Source organism: Leopardus geoffroyi, chromosome C2 (genome assembly GCF_018350155.1).
Source record: "Leopardus geoffroyi isolate Oge1 chromosome C2, O.geoffroyi_Oge1_pat1.0, whole genome shotgun sequence".
Taxonomy (NCBI): Eukaryota; Metazoa; Chordata; class Mammalia; order Carnivora; family Felidae; genus Leopardus; species Leopardus geoffroyi.
Genome location: NC_059333.1, coordinates 17,308,832 through 17,324,234, shown reverse-complemented (window position 1 = coordinate 17,324,234; position 15,403 = coordinate 17,308,832).

The following is a 15,403-nucleotide window of genomic DNA, read 5'->3' as shown; positions in this document are numbered from 1 at the left end:
GTGGTCATATAATTCTTGTAGACTACAAAGTAGTTACTCTTTCCTCTCCCAACACACATTTATTAGAACTTGACATTATAAGCTTTTCAGAAAGTTTATTTTACATTCCAGCTGAGTACCTTTCAGTTCCTAGATTTTAGCTGGATATCATAGAGTGAAGCGAAAATAGCATAATACAGCTATGCCAGGAGTTATTTTATACTGAATAATTAAATCAAATGCTCCCCCCAAAAATTAAGAGCCAAGCAGCATAAAAGTGATAATCTTGAAGTTCATCAATTTTGCCATAAATAATAATTATTAAATTTCTTCTTTATGACTGTGGCTTTAATGGAAAACTAAAACTAAACAATTCCTTATCTGTTATTATAGTGTAATTGACAATATTTCCCACGCTGTGCCTTTTATTCTCATGACTTATTCATTCCATAACTGCAAGCCTGTATCTCCCGCTTCTCTTCATTCATTTAGCCCGTTCTCCTCTCTTCTGGCAACCATCGGTTTGTTCTCTGTATTTATAGGTCTGATTCTGCTTTTTGTTTGTTTATTCATTTCTTTGTTGTTTTTTAGATTCCACATGTGAGTGAAACCATATGGCATTTGTTTTTCTCTGTCTGACTCATTTCTCTTAGTGTAATACCCTCAGGTCCATCCATGTTGTCACCAATGGCAATCTCATCCTTTTTCATGGATGTATATGTAATATTCCACTGTGTGTATATATCAAATCTCCTTTATCCATTCATCTATTGATGGAACTTAGGTTGCTTCCATAACTTAGATACTGTAAAGCATACTGCTGTAAACATAAGGGTGCATTTATCTTTTTGATTAGTGTTCCTTTCTGGGAGGGCATAAATACCCAGTAGTGCAATTATTGGATCATATGGTATTTCTATTTTTAATTTGTTGGGGAACCTCCATACTGTTTTCCATTTTACATTCCAGTACCAATTTACATTCCCCCCAACATTGCATGAGGGTCCCTTTTACTCCAGTCACATAAAATTTTTTTTAAAGAAATAAAAAAGATAACTATGAGGTAATGAATATGTTAATTATTCTGATTTTGGTAATCACTTTACAAAATATACAAATATCAAATCATCACATTGCATACTTTAAATATATACATGTAATTTTGTTAATTATACCTCAATAAAGGTATAAATAAAGTAAAGGTTTACCTCAATAAAGGTATAAATAAAGGAAAAAATAAGTTAAAATAAATTAATAAAAATAAAGGTTTAATTTACTTCCCTTTAAGAAAGTTCACTATTTTTAATTTTGCCATACATAATAATTAATTTTCTTCTCAACTGCTATGCCTCTAAAGAAAAACAAACAATTATCTATTTGATATTATGCATAATATTATTTTCTTAAAAAAATTTTTTTTTTCAACGTTTATTTATTTTTTTGGGGACAGAGAGAGACAGAGCATGAACGGGGGAGGGGCAGAGAGAGAGGGAGACACAGAATCGGAAACAGGCTCCAGGCTCTGAGCCATCAGCCCAGAGCCCGACGCGGGGCTCGAACTCACGGACCGCGAGATCGTGACCTGGCTGAAGTCGGACGCTTAACCGACTGCGCCACCCAGGCGCCCCGCATAATATTATTTTCAATCAGTTGTTTAGATTTGTAGATATATTTTCCAACAGACAACATGGAGAATATAACCATTTACTGCTATTACATGTAAGTGCTCAAATCTTATTATTATCTCCTTATTCCTTACATTTCTGTGTTTAAATTGCTAAATCCATTCATATTTTCTTGCAAGACCCACAGTTGGTTTTGGCACATTTTCTTCAACCATACTTTTTTCCCTAATGTCTGCAAAACCCATCTGAAAAACTAGAAACCCACAGACTTGTGGGGACTTTTTGGTTTATGAAATTAAGAATGTCCACAGAGAAAAATTTTAAGTCAACTTTCTGAGTCAAAAGTTCAACCCTCTGTCAATTTTCTGAATTTTTATTCCTCTGCAAGCCAACTACCCATTACCTATATTTCTCATTCCAATTATCTAAATGTGTTAGAATAATGGATACAGTAAACCTTAATGTATCATAAATGTGAAAATAAGGAAATTATTCCTGTAAAAGCGCTTTAGTTCTTCATAGAAAAACTCCAGGCAACCAACACCTCCATCGGATTTTTCCCAACAACACTTGAAAATTGAATTTTTCATCTTTCTACTCACGCAATTGCTTTTTCCTATATTATTAATTATTTTCTATCCCCAAAAGAACATCTGAGTTTCACTTTGTATTTTTCTTGCTGTCCAAACCAAACCATCAGCTAGGTCTTATCAGATTTACATCCCAACATTCAAATCTCATTTCTCTTTCTGTCCCATCTAATCTTAGACGCCCCTGACAAATGACTTGTCATTATTATAAAAATAGGTTCCTAACTCTTCTCTGCCCATCTCCATATCTTGCCCTTGTAAGCCATCCTCCCTTACTGGGATCATTCTTCTCCAGACCACGTTTCTTTCCAACACTCGGACACCTCAATGACAGTCAGAAGCCGGACTTACAAGCGACTGTATAGCTGGGCCTAGCCCATGTGGTTACAATTAAGCAGGATATTTTAAGGAAGCCCTAGGCACCAAAATCACCACGTAAACTACATTCAGACAAATTGGTTCGCTTATCCTGGCATCAGTCTTCAAATATTCACTGCCATGTTTCTATTGGAGTCACAATTGTTAACCTCAGATTTCTCTTAGATTTACACGTGAAGCTTTTTTTTTTTTATTAAATTTTTTTTTTTCCAACGTTTATTTATTTTTGGGACAGAGAGAGACAGAGCATGAACGGGGGAGGGGCAGAGAGAGAGGGAGACACAGAATCGGAAACAGGCTCCAGGCTCTGAGCCATCAGCCCAGAGCCTGACGCGGGGCTCGAACTCACGGACCTCGAGATCGTGACCTGGCTGAAGTCAGACGCTTAACCGACTGCGCCACCCAGGCGCCCCTTCACTACCCATTTTTTGAAGACAAACTTGCCTCTGTTTTATTTGTGTATTTATTTATTTATTTATTTACTTATTTTGTCTAAAGATCCTTATAGAAGACTTGAAACGATTACTTTATGAGGTGAATATATATCCCAAGAGGTGCAATGTGTTGCTTGCAAATATTTTCCCGGCTGAGGTAAAAAAAAAATGTGGCTTAGACGGAATCAATCAATTTTAATATATTGATTAGATAAGAAGTAATGTACCATCTGATGCTCCACAATGCTTATGCTCAGTTCAGTGCCAGCATGATATACGCTGGAAAATTAGTTGTCCTTGCATGTTGAGAGTGCTACCTCGTTTTGGTGAGGCAGCATATTTTCTTTAAATGGTTTTGCCCCTCACCCTCTGGACTCCCACCCATTTCCTAGAAAACACTAGACAATGATTATCTTTGCCCCTGACTAATCCGGAAGCCGACCAGGGATGGTGACTAAGAAAACGAGATTATGTTCAAATGGAATTAAGTGATTCTACCTCAGACTACTATCCGTCTATACCACCAATTTAATGAAAACCTGATAAACCTTATAGACCAGGCAGCAGGTTTATTTTATGTATTGTGTCCTTCTTGACATTAATACTTTCTTCTTTGTAGTTGAGCCATGGAAGTAACTGTGAACTCTCGGGCTTCAAGCCTCAAGGTGAGCACCAAAAATTAGAGTCCTCATTGACAGTAAGGCAATGCTATGGAAGATTTCTTCTTTCCGAATGCTCTGGAAATGTACGTCAATTATTACTTCTCAGTTATGATCTCTCTCTCTCTGAACACAGCGGTTCCTTCTACCTTACTCTGACCGCTCCTCGTGTCTCCGCCCCTCGTCTTTGAGTCACAGAAGGTTCAGGAGACGCTTTATCTCCATTTTGACTGTGAAGACATGGCCCATTTCCCATGCAACCCTGAACTTGGAAAACCTCCGATTTTGTATTATTTATTTATTTGTGTCCACCATCATACGGTTTACTAAGAGGTAAATTGATGGTGTGGGCAAAAAGTTTAAACAAACGTCAGAGAGGAGGTCATGGCAAAGGCAAAGGGAAAGTTCCATGCCCGAAGAGGTCAACAGTGTATAGGTAAAACTGCACACTTACTCCCCATGGTGTGGGCAGAATTGTGTGGTTTAATGTAAGGGAACAGCTATTGCTGTTCTGGTGGTTCTGGGTTCTGCAGAATGTTTCCTAATTCAGCAGAGGAAATTTACAGAATGTTAAAATAACCTTGTCCAAGCCCTCTAAGCATACCCATATTGCTTATTTGTGTATTTTTTAAATAGAACGAGTGAAACGTTCAAACATCCTTTAAAAACAAATCTCTTTTTTAATTTTTAATAATTAACATCTCATTTCCAGAGAGATCAGTTACATTTTAAAAAATCAGGATTATATCCTGAATCCTTTGTTTTGGTAATACCCCATTTAATTTTTTTTTTTTTTTTCAACGTTTATTTATTTTTGGGACAGAGAGAGACAGAGCATGAACGGGGGAGGGGCAGAGAGAGAGGGAGACACAGAATCGGAAACAGGCTCCAGGCTCTGAGCCATCAGCCCAGAGCCTGACGCGGGGCTCGAACTCACGGACCGCGAGATCGTGACCTGGCTGAAGTCGGACGCTCAACCGACTGCGCCACCCAGGCGCCCCAGTAATACCCCATTTAAATGCAACCTTTGACATTTTACTTGAAGACTGAATAAATACTTTCTACTGAGGCAAAAATTGTCTTGCGGAAGAGATTACAACAACACAGTCTTAATTTACTTGGAACAGGCTTGAAAAACTGTAAATAATATGAAACAAAACAAAACCAGAAATAATTGGGCCCATTGTCTTCATAATTATCTTTTAGAGTCACTTTATATAACCAAGGCATTTCTCTAGAGAACAAACACAGTTGAACACTCAAATCATGCACACTCAGGACATCCGCGCAGATCTTCTCACACTTCTTAGTATAAATATGTTACGAAAAAGTAAGTCTAATTCAACACTACTTTATTTCTTTTATGTGCCTAGGATTGTTATGGGCTGAATGCTTGTGTCCCCCCAGATTTTGTATCTTGAAAATCCAAACCCTCAGTGTGCTGATAGTAGGAGGTGGGAGCTTTGGGAGGTAACCAGGTCATGAGCATTGAACCCACATGAATGGGATTAGCATCTTTTCTTTCACTTTTTTGTTTTTTAATGTTTATTTACTTTTGAAGGAGAGAGAGAGACTGAGCATGAGCAGGGAAGGGGCAGAGAGAGAGGGAGACAAGAATCCGAAGCAAGCTCCAGGCTCTGAGCTGTCAGCACCCAGCCCCACGCGGGGCTCAAACCCATGAACTGTGAGATGGTGACCCTAGCCGAAGTCGGAAGCTTAGCCGACTGAGCCACCCAGGCGCCCCAGCATCCTTATAGGAAGAGACAAGAGAGCTTGCGGCTCTCTCTCACTGCTCCCCTCCGTGTAAAGATACAACTAGAAGACAGCCGTCTGTAAACCAGGAAGCGGGTCTTCATCTAGACCAACCAGCCCTGAGGCCCAGGGGTGGATCAGTCGGTTGAGGGTCCGACTTCAGCTCAGGTCATGATCTCATGGTTTGTGGGTTTGAGCCCTGCATCGGGTGGTCTGCTATCAGCACGGAGCCTGCCTGGGGTCCTCTGCCCCCCTCTTTCTCCGCTGCTCCCCCACCGGTTCTCTCTCTCTGTCTCTCAAAATAAATACATGAACTTAAAAACAAAAAACAAAAACAAACAAACAAACAAACAAAAACACCAACCAGCACACCAATATTGAACTTCCAGCCTCTGGAACTGTGAGAAATAACTTGTTCAAGCCACCGAGCCTACGGTATTCGCTTTTAGCAGCCCCAATCGACTGAGACAAGCATATTCATTGTAGTTGCCGATTTTCCTATCCAGTTCTTCCACTCTGTATGATTTATCCACAACAGCTCTTTTTTCTGTTACAGTAGTAAGTAATTTAATGTAGGTATTAAAGAAATGCATCCCAGGTATTAACATATCTCTAACCTCTCACTCAATTTTATACTTTTCCAATCTGCCAGATGGTACAGATTCCTGTGCAACCTCGTTCAGCACAGAAGAGGGGAGAGGAGGAGGGGCAAGGGAGAGAAAAGATCTCACTGCGCAGGCATACTTGAAATCTGGCTTTCTTACTCTGAATGCAGTAGATATCTAAATGCCGCTTTGTTCTGTCAGAGAAAATCTCAACTAGGCATTTCTTTTCTTTTCTTTCTTTTTTTTTTTTAAGTTTATTTATTTTGAAAGAAGGAGAGAGAGTGCAAGCGGGGAAGTGGCAGAGAGAGAGAAAGGGAGACTGAAGATCCAAAGAGGGCTCTGAACTCACATACCAAACCATGAGATCGACCTGACCCAAAGTCGGATGCTTGACCCACTGAGGCACCCAGGCTCCCCTCTACTAGGCGTTTCTAATGGCAACTGTCGAGCGTAGCTGATGCTACCTCCTGGTCACTGATGACTCTCTACCTTGGTTTATACATTGACCACTTAACTCCCAATGTATTTCATGCACAGGTAACCTTCCCCTAAAGGGAACTGTTACTATATGGAGTTTATTTTATAATAGCTTAGGGCCAAATACTTCCCAATGGATCCACACTGACCTATGGCACCCATAGATCTTGCTGGAAGTGTTATTCACTCCTATAGAAGTGCACTATACAGAGAGCAGTAAATCAGATACTAACAATCCCTACCTTCTTTAAATCCATGAGGTTAGGATTTACAGCATTCTGCTCCGGTTATCTATTCTTCTACAATCAATTATTCTAAACTTCAGGGTATAAAACAACAATCTTCTTATGCTCCATTCTGTGGGGAAGACATTTGAAAAGGCCACAGTGAGGGTGGCATTTCTCTGCTCCATAATATTTGAGGCCCCCAAAGCAACGAGTTGAATGGCTGGGGTCACTGCAGTCACCAAGAGGGCTTTAAAAATCCCAATGCCCAGGCCATACCTACCCCAACCCAATAAATCAAAAGGAGGGGAGCTTGGCACCCAGTAGTTTTTGAAGTCACCGGATTATCCCAATGAACAGCCAAGATTGACAGCCAGTGTCATGGAACCAGTCCATTCTTACCACTGTCTTTGGTAATAATTCTCCTGGTTATACTGTTATGTCTTCTGAGAATCAGAATCTGCCATCTCACTAAGTTTCAAAAAACACAAATCTTTGGAGTGTTGATTATACATTTTAAATATATTGAATATTATGAAGGAGAACTATCATTTTTATACTATTAAGATGGTCTATCCAAGGATATCTTATTTTTCGTAGATTATTTTCATATCTTTTAATGTTATTTTATTACATTTTGGGTCTGTATTTACTTAAATAGATTTACGTTTATTCCTATATATTTCATTCTAACAGTTTTCGATCTTATAAATGCCATTTTCCCCATTTATGTTTTTAATTGCTTGTTTGGGATACGTATTTAGACTATAGATTTGTAAACATTTCCATAACTGAAAACCATTGTGAATTTTGTTATAGCTGATATTTCATGAATTTGGCTTTTTCTAGTAAAAACATTATATCATCTGTAAATAATAAAAATATGTTTACTTTGTTCCCAGGATTTATACTTCCATTTATATTCTTACCTTATTTCATTGGTTCAACATATAGAAAATATTAAATAGGGGCACCGGGGTGGTTCAGTCAATTAAGTGCCTGACTCTTGATTTCCACTTAGGTCATGATCTCACAGTTCATGAGTTCAAGTCTGGCACTGGGTTCTCTGCTGACAGAGTGAAACATGCTTGGGATTCTCGCTCTCCCTCTCTCTCTCTGCCCCTCCCCCACTTGCATGAATGTGCACATGTACTCTCACTCTCTCAAAATAAATAAATAAAACTTGAAAAAAGAAAATATTAGATAGTCATATCAAAAACTGTAAAAAAAAAGGATCACTTAAGGTGATGGATTTTTGTCCTGCTGTTTTAGAAAATATCTAAAAGGATGTGGTTAGTGATAAGTTTAATACTTGTACCTTCCTGAACAACCTGTCATTACTCGCTGACCATTAGCCTGATGAAGAGATTGGAGACAGGGAGACATGAGACTCCCAAAGATATCGCTATCAGAAGACAGAAGGCATGAAAGCTTGGAAAATACTCAATGATAAAACAAATGATACTGAGCATAAGCCTTCTAGAAACATATTCCGAAGCAATTAAGATATAATACAGACAAGGATGGGATAGAACAATATCCAGAATGTTTTGATCTGTGCATGCAAGTTGCTTTCTGACTGCCCTTACAAAAACAGTTTCCTCAAAGCAGTAATTTTTGAACTTGAGCCCATGCCAGAAGCACATGGGGGTCTTCCTCAGATTCCTGAGTCCCATCCTTAGAGCTTCTGCTTCAGTAGGTCTGAGCATGCCTCCTGTACGGATCTTCCCAGAGCCTTTGGGGGAGAATGGTGATTTTTCCATGATTCGGCAAGTGGCTGAGGGGAGCTCGGCTGTCACACTGGGAATGTGTTGTTCTCTTCTAGGTTCTGACTCCTTGTCCCTGCACACAAAACCCAGTCTTACATACCTTCCCACATCTGTTTCTGCTTCCTGTGTCTGTTACCTTAGAATTAAACAATATTTAATGACAAGGTAGTTTTCCATGAAGACATAGAGAACCTATAGTTAAGGACACAAATGGTGAAGAAGATGGGATTAATTTAAAGAGAACATGGTTGGCAAAGAACCACTACCAAAAGGTGTGTGTGTGTGTGTGTGTGTGTGTGTAGATTAACTTCATTGTTATTAAAACTTCTTACTTTTCCATTCACAAGATGTACCTAGATTGAATGTCTAATTTAAACTAAAAGTTTTCACTGGAGGGGGGAAAGTTTGCTTATCTATGAATCTAAATTGGCAATTCAAACTGAGCAATGAACTGTGATTTAGAAAGAGCGGAAAGTACACTGATGTTGTTTTCATTGGAAGAAGACTATCAGGTTCCAAATTTTAATATATGTTCCCCAGTCTGTTACTGTTTCCACATCTTTTTTCCTTAATCAGCTATATAATATCACCTGGTTTCCATTCAACTAAAGACCACTTTTTAAATATGTCACAGCTGTGTTAGAACTACCAATGAAAAATTACACTTACTCTTTGACTTTAAACTCTGATATGTGCTGTGACTTAAGCAGAATTTACAAATATTTTGGAAGACAGCCTTCATGCTTTACTTCTTAAGCAGATATGTATGGTATTTTATTTCTTGATGTTTATCAACATTATCTATCATATGTCCCCCAGTGGCATACTTAGGAGCTAAGTGATTGGTAGATGGGAGTTACACTAGCAGCATGGAAAAAAGAAAAGCCAAACACCTTGAACTTGTTTCCTATGAATTTCAACAGCAAAAGGCACATTCACTTGGCAAGCCCTCCAGTCTCTGTTGTTGAAATGCTCCTTTCTTTACCTTCTCCCACAGGAGGGCACTCCTAGATTCCTGCTACAAGCTTATGTCTTGCAATTCATTCCAGCAGTGATATTAATAACAGATTAAAAAAATACTCAAGCTAAATGTTCATAAATGTTAGCCCAGAATTCGTTCTTCTTTAATCCTTCCAATGAGCGACTTTCAAGCTTTGCTTTTTAAAAAGAAGGGACTTTTATCTATGACTACCATAATTAGTAGAGGATGGATGGATGGACATATGTAGTATGTGTATTGTATGAATATATATATACACATATGTATATGTATGTAATTGAATTAGATATTTTTATGTTCTTTCCAAATAAAAAAAGACAGAAGACAGAGAGACTAGGTGGAATTTTACGTGAAACAAATATGTGCAATTATCTAAACCACAGTCGCACGTGTTCAATAATATTACATATGCTTAAATGTTTGATATTTTAAAAAGCAAACATTGGGAAGCAAATAAATAAATAATTTTAAAATGGCTTTTAAAGTGCTTCAAGTATATTTCATTTGCTGTTTGGATGCAAGCCATTTAAGATTTTCTTTTTCTCTCCTGATGTTATTTTTGGCAAAGAATCCTGTGTTGAATTATTTCCTTTATTTACGTACAGAGAAGAAACAGCATACGTGTGGGTGAGAGATTGATTTCTTGGTGCTGTAGCTCGTTTTACGGTTGCTTTGGTTTCATTTATCTTGCTTTAAATATGTTACCTGTGACAATAAATGAATAAAACTGCTATTTCCTTCCTTCTCTAAAAGCAACCGTCCACCCTTGCTCATAAAAAATAAATAAGAAAACACTCAACTTGCATTTCTGAAGCTCTGAATGTTTCATCAATACAAATCGAAGAGTAGCTTTGTAAATATGTCTTCTGCTGTTGGTTTCAATAAGAATCTACTGAAAACTTTTTGATTTTCTTTCTTTTTGGCATATTGACATAAATTTCATTTGCCAACTTAAACTTCAGGACTACTTAGCTACTTAGCGCGCCATGTTTTTATATTTTTGCTGTGTGTGTGTATATCCATGAACAATCGATATCACTTAATTTTTTCTCATTTACCTGTTTTAATTTTATAAAATTAATGATGCAGTTCACATTTTCAATCAACTTTGCTTTGTATCCTTCTACTTATTAGCAATACATACATCCATAAGTATGGTGTATTCATTTTAACTACTGTAGCTTACATGATGGGTTTTATTTTGAAGATGTGTCTTGGTGAGTATATGCAGAAATGCCGCTGTACTATACCTCCCCAATCCAAATTCTAGGCAGTTTCAGCTTTGCTAAACATCCCTGAATGGCTGTCCCATCTAACTCTACAAATGCACACTCCCACTCACCATTTCCAACTTCCTCTTTTCCCTACCTCCTCTCAATCTGTGATATTAACAGATGGCAGCAATTTCAAAAATATAAATCGGATCAATATACCATAATGACTTGGGAAAATGCCCAGGATATACTTTCTTTTGGAAGGAAAAAAAGTAAAGAGCAAATGTCAATTCAGAATGTGTAATATGACCTAATTTGGGTCGAAATACATAATAAACATGCGAAATAACAAACTGCAAGATCTAAGCTGATGCCTATCAAATGGCTAGGATCATGCAGAACGGTTACCTCAGGAGCATGAACTTGAAGTGCAAGAAGGGAATGACTAAACATTTACTTGCGATATTTTGTATTCTTGGACTTATTATGATCTGTAAGCAATGGCTGGTAATTACAAAGTGAAGTTATTGGACTTTGTCAGTTAAAAAAAAATAAAGAAAAGGGAACACAAAGAACACTAATGTCCTTGTACATAAAATATTCCCAGGGGAAGCCCTGTTAATTTCAAGAATAATCAGGCTTCTCAGAGAATAGTGGGGGGTCACCAGGGTCACCCTGCGAAGCTGTGCTAGTTGTGCACAGCACAATTCTAGGGACATCACTCATACAGATCATTTGGATGATACCTCTCAGAGCTGTGTTACTTGTCACCAGACTAGCGGTGAGTGACAGGAAAAAAAAAAAAATTCTGGCATCTCTTTGAAAGGATTCTATTTGCTATAGATCCAAATGGAAAAACAGTGTCAGCTGGAGTTTCTGAGCCACGAGATCTTTGTTCAGAACACACGAAAACTAGAGATGTTAGTGCTGAAAAAAGATTAAGTAGCCATATGGCACTGGGATAGTCCCCTGGACCCCTCAGATTCCTATCTTGGCTACGTGTTCTCAGGTGACTCAGTTTCCAAGGCGCTAGATTTCCACTGTCTTCTAACATGTTATGGGGTTGAGATTTTACACCAGGTTCTGTAGAGAATAAAATGCAACCATCAGAGCGTCAGCAGATGCAGAAGTCGATGCTTTGACGGACAGACTGCATTAGCCCTCATCTAGGGGCTGCTATGTAGATGGTTGTTGGTCAGGCTGTTGTGCCTGGAGAGGCATCTGTGCGTAGATTTGCTGTGGGGTTGTCATATATTTTCTCACAGGCTTTAATTTCTAAAAATTAACTAGATTTTGATTGAAATAATTCACTTTAGTTTTGGGATGTAGTATTGAGTCTGTTAATAAAAGCCCACCTGATAAAGTGGTCTTCTTAATTTCAAAGCATAAGACGTAATCTTGAAGTGTTAACCCAGGCGTAGAATGTGCTTTTTAACCTGAAAATGTATTGGTTCTTTGTGAAAAGACCAAACTTCCTTTTTGTCTTTAAAAGTGTTTGCGGAGTATTGGCGCGGATTGTCTTATCAGTAGTGGCATCTAAGAATTCTCTATTCACTATAGACTTTTAAATCATTAAAACTGAAAAATATGATATTTGCTTTTAAAATTTATGTGCATGTTGTATTAATCTTCAGCATCATAGTCTTGCTAGGTTTTAAAACTTGAGAGAGTTCACAAATACATTCTAAAAAATAGAATGCCATGTATTTTGATTTTAATTTGAACATTTATATTGGCCTTAATTTTGGCAGAAACGATCAGTGAGTAGTTAACTGTAAGTACTGTAGTGTTTATATAGTTGATCATAATATATATGGATTTTATATAGGGAGAATAAAGAAAACATATACGCATCTGCTTCTATTACATAATTGCATGTGCATAGTTCAAAATGTTATTCAGCAACTTCATATTGGCCACAGGCAGGTGGAACTTTCTTCATATAAAATTTGTCACAACACACAGTATATCACTTTTTTTTCTGTTTTTAACCAGGAAAGCTATTACCAAAAAGGTGGAAAAGAAAACTTTTTTTAAAGTGAATTTCTTAAAGTGTCGGTTTAGAAATCCAGAAGCAATGACCATTTCCAGCAATATATTAGTTTTTATATCTATTATCGTTGTTTTTATGAGAATAGGTGCATAATATCAGTGTGTACATATAAATTTAATATATATATGTTTATGATCAATTTTACTATTCATGCAATTTTTCTAAGTTTGAGAGTTGTTCCAAATGCAATTTAAATAAATATATTTACAAAGCTACATATATATTTACTACATATGTATTTGCCAGCGATTTGCAGTTTTTTCATCCGTTTTAATGTGATTTTGGAATTGTAAACATTTTACAACTCTTAGTTGCTTACAATGCATAAAATACTGACCTTCTGACCGATACAGTAATACATAGTCACCCGATCTATGAGAGAAAATTTCTGAAAAGTTTGCTGAGAAGAAAACTTGACCTGGACTTGACTGGTTCTCTGAAGAGGGTAGAATGCAGAAGGGAAGGAAGAATGGCATTTGATAGTGAGAAAAAAGAAGGTGGGTTGATAGTGATACAGAACCTAATCTTATCAAAAAGAAGGGAGTGGGTCTTAAATTTGACATCAAGGGGATTTGATATGACGTGGAAAGGAAGTGAAAACCACTGATGTGACATTGGAATGATAAAACGTGGGAAAAGGAAACGCTTTCCTTAGAGTCCTGCAAATGATTTTTTAAATGGGTCATTAAATTGGGATTAGCTTTTCACAAAAAAAGTTTCTATTACTTCCCCACCCTGTCTGATCTGGTCATTACTATCCCTTGGTGATTTTCCTCATCACTAAATTTCAAAACATTCACACATGTCTGCATTTGACATCCTTAGAATCCTCCCAATAAATGCAGGTTCCCATGAAAAGTAACTCCGAAGGAATTAAGAGACAAAGCATAGCCAATTCTTCATAAAACCAGTTGCCTGGGTTTTGTTAGACCCACCCAGATTGTTCTTAGGTCCTGGGAAGAAGGAGTGTTGCTTATTTTCATGGATAGAGTACATTGTAGTTAGCCTGTTATCACATGATTCTCCTTGATTAAAAATGGTTACATTTATTTGGGAAAATGTGAGATGAAATTTCCTTTCAACTAAGTCAATTTATCTTCTGATAACACCAAAATAAATGGTTCTCTGCTAAAGTCTCAAAAGTGGTATGCTAAAGGGTCATTTTCTGCTTTGCAGCTATAATTAATTTAAGCCAGAAAAACTACTATAGTGCTTATATTATAAATGATGTTTCTCTGTGTTATCTCCATTTTTGCAAGAAAAAGGATTAAATCCATTTTAGTTGATCTGATAGCTTTCCCTTTTCTAAGTCTCTGAAGCTTCTGATGAATTACTGATTAAATTATACTTTGTAAATTAAATCATCTCAATCCAAATTTTGTTCCCCTGCACAATTTATCCAATTTGGTATTAAGTTGAATTTTGCGATTTTTTTCCTATTTTATTTAAGCTAACCGATTTAGCTGGGAATGTCATTTAAGGACATTATCTTTCTGTTTATATTAATTAATCCAGTGTGTTACATAATTCTATGTGGCTGTCCATAATATATTTCTGAACACTTTTCTTAACAGTGTTGGAAATATTTAGTTCCACAATGCTTCTCCTCTGGAAAATGTTTTCTCCTGGGAGATTTTAATCACTTTCAGAAATATTCCAGAGATTCAAAATGTGGAAAGCCCAAAGCAAATTATTCTCTGATCTGAAATAGTCTGGAATATAACGTGTATGCAGAAAGGGTGTCAATGACTATACTTTAAAATTAAATTAGACATTTTAACCCATTTGTATTAATACTTTGTGCAAGTGCTCGTCAGCTGTACCTGTTTTTCCAGCACCATTATCTGGTGCTTATTGTCTTTTCTCTATACTGTTGAGCCAGAGAATCTCAACTATTATGATTCAAAATTCCGTGGGGCTTGCAAAATGCACCACCTTCTCAGAAATTCTAAATCAGTAGCTCCAGGGTAAGGGTTGGAAATCCATCATTTGAATGAACATTGTGAATGACTTTCACGTAAGTTGTCTGCAGATTACACATGAAGATACAGTAACAAAGGACCATATCTTTTAGAGCATTTCTTAGGTAAAACTAAACATGAATATATTTTCCATCTAATCTCCTCACTCAAATGTAAGGTCCATGGGGTGTATGGTAAAGGAGACTTTTTATTGTGTTCACTGCTCTATCCTCAAAACTTCAGACCTGGTCTATTTTAGATGCTTAACAAATTATTGCTCAGAACAAAATAAAACAAACAAACAAACAAACCCCAATGTGAATGATAAATAAAATGTGACTGTTTCTATTTCCCTCCTGTTGGCAACTGCTAGTGGTACAGGGAATTCTACGGACCACACTGACTTATTGGGAGAGAATCTCTCGAAAGAGTTGCTTGGTTTATTAACGTGCTTCAAACCATTGGATCACTGTCTAAACAGCACTACCATGAGTATCCCGAGACCCCTGCGATAGACTTCGAAATACTTTTTTGTGGTTCGAGAGATCATGGATGGTATTCCCTGGGGAACAGAGTCCCAGATGTGATTTTCTCCAGCATGAACTTCATTCATAGAATCTGTGGAGGAGGTAGAACACTCAGGAAGAGAGAGTAAAAAGCTGAATCGAGAAAGCCTTGTCAGC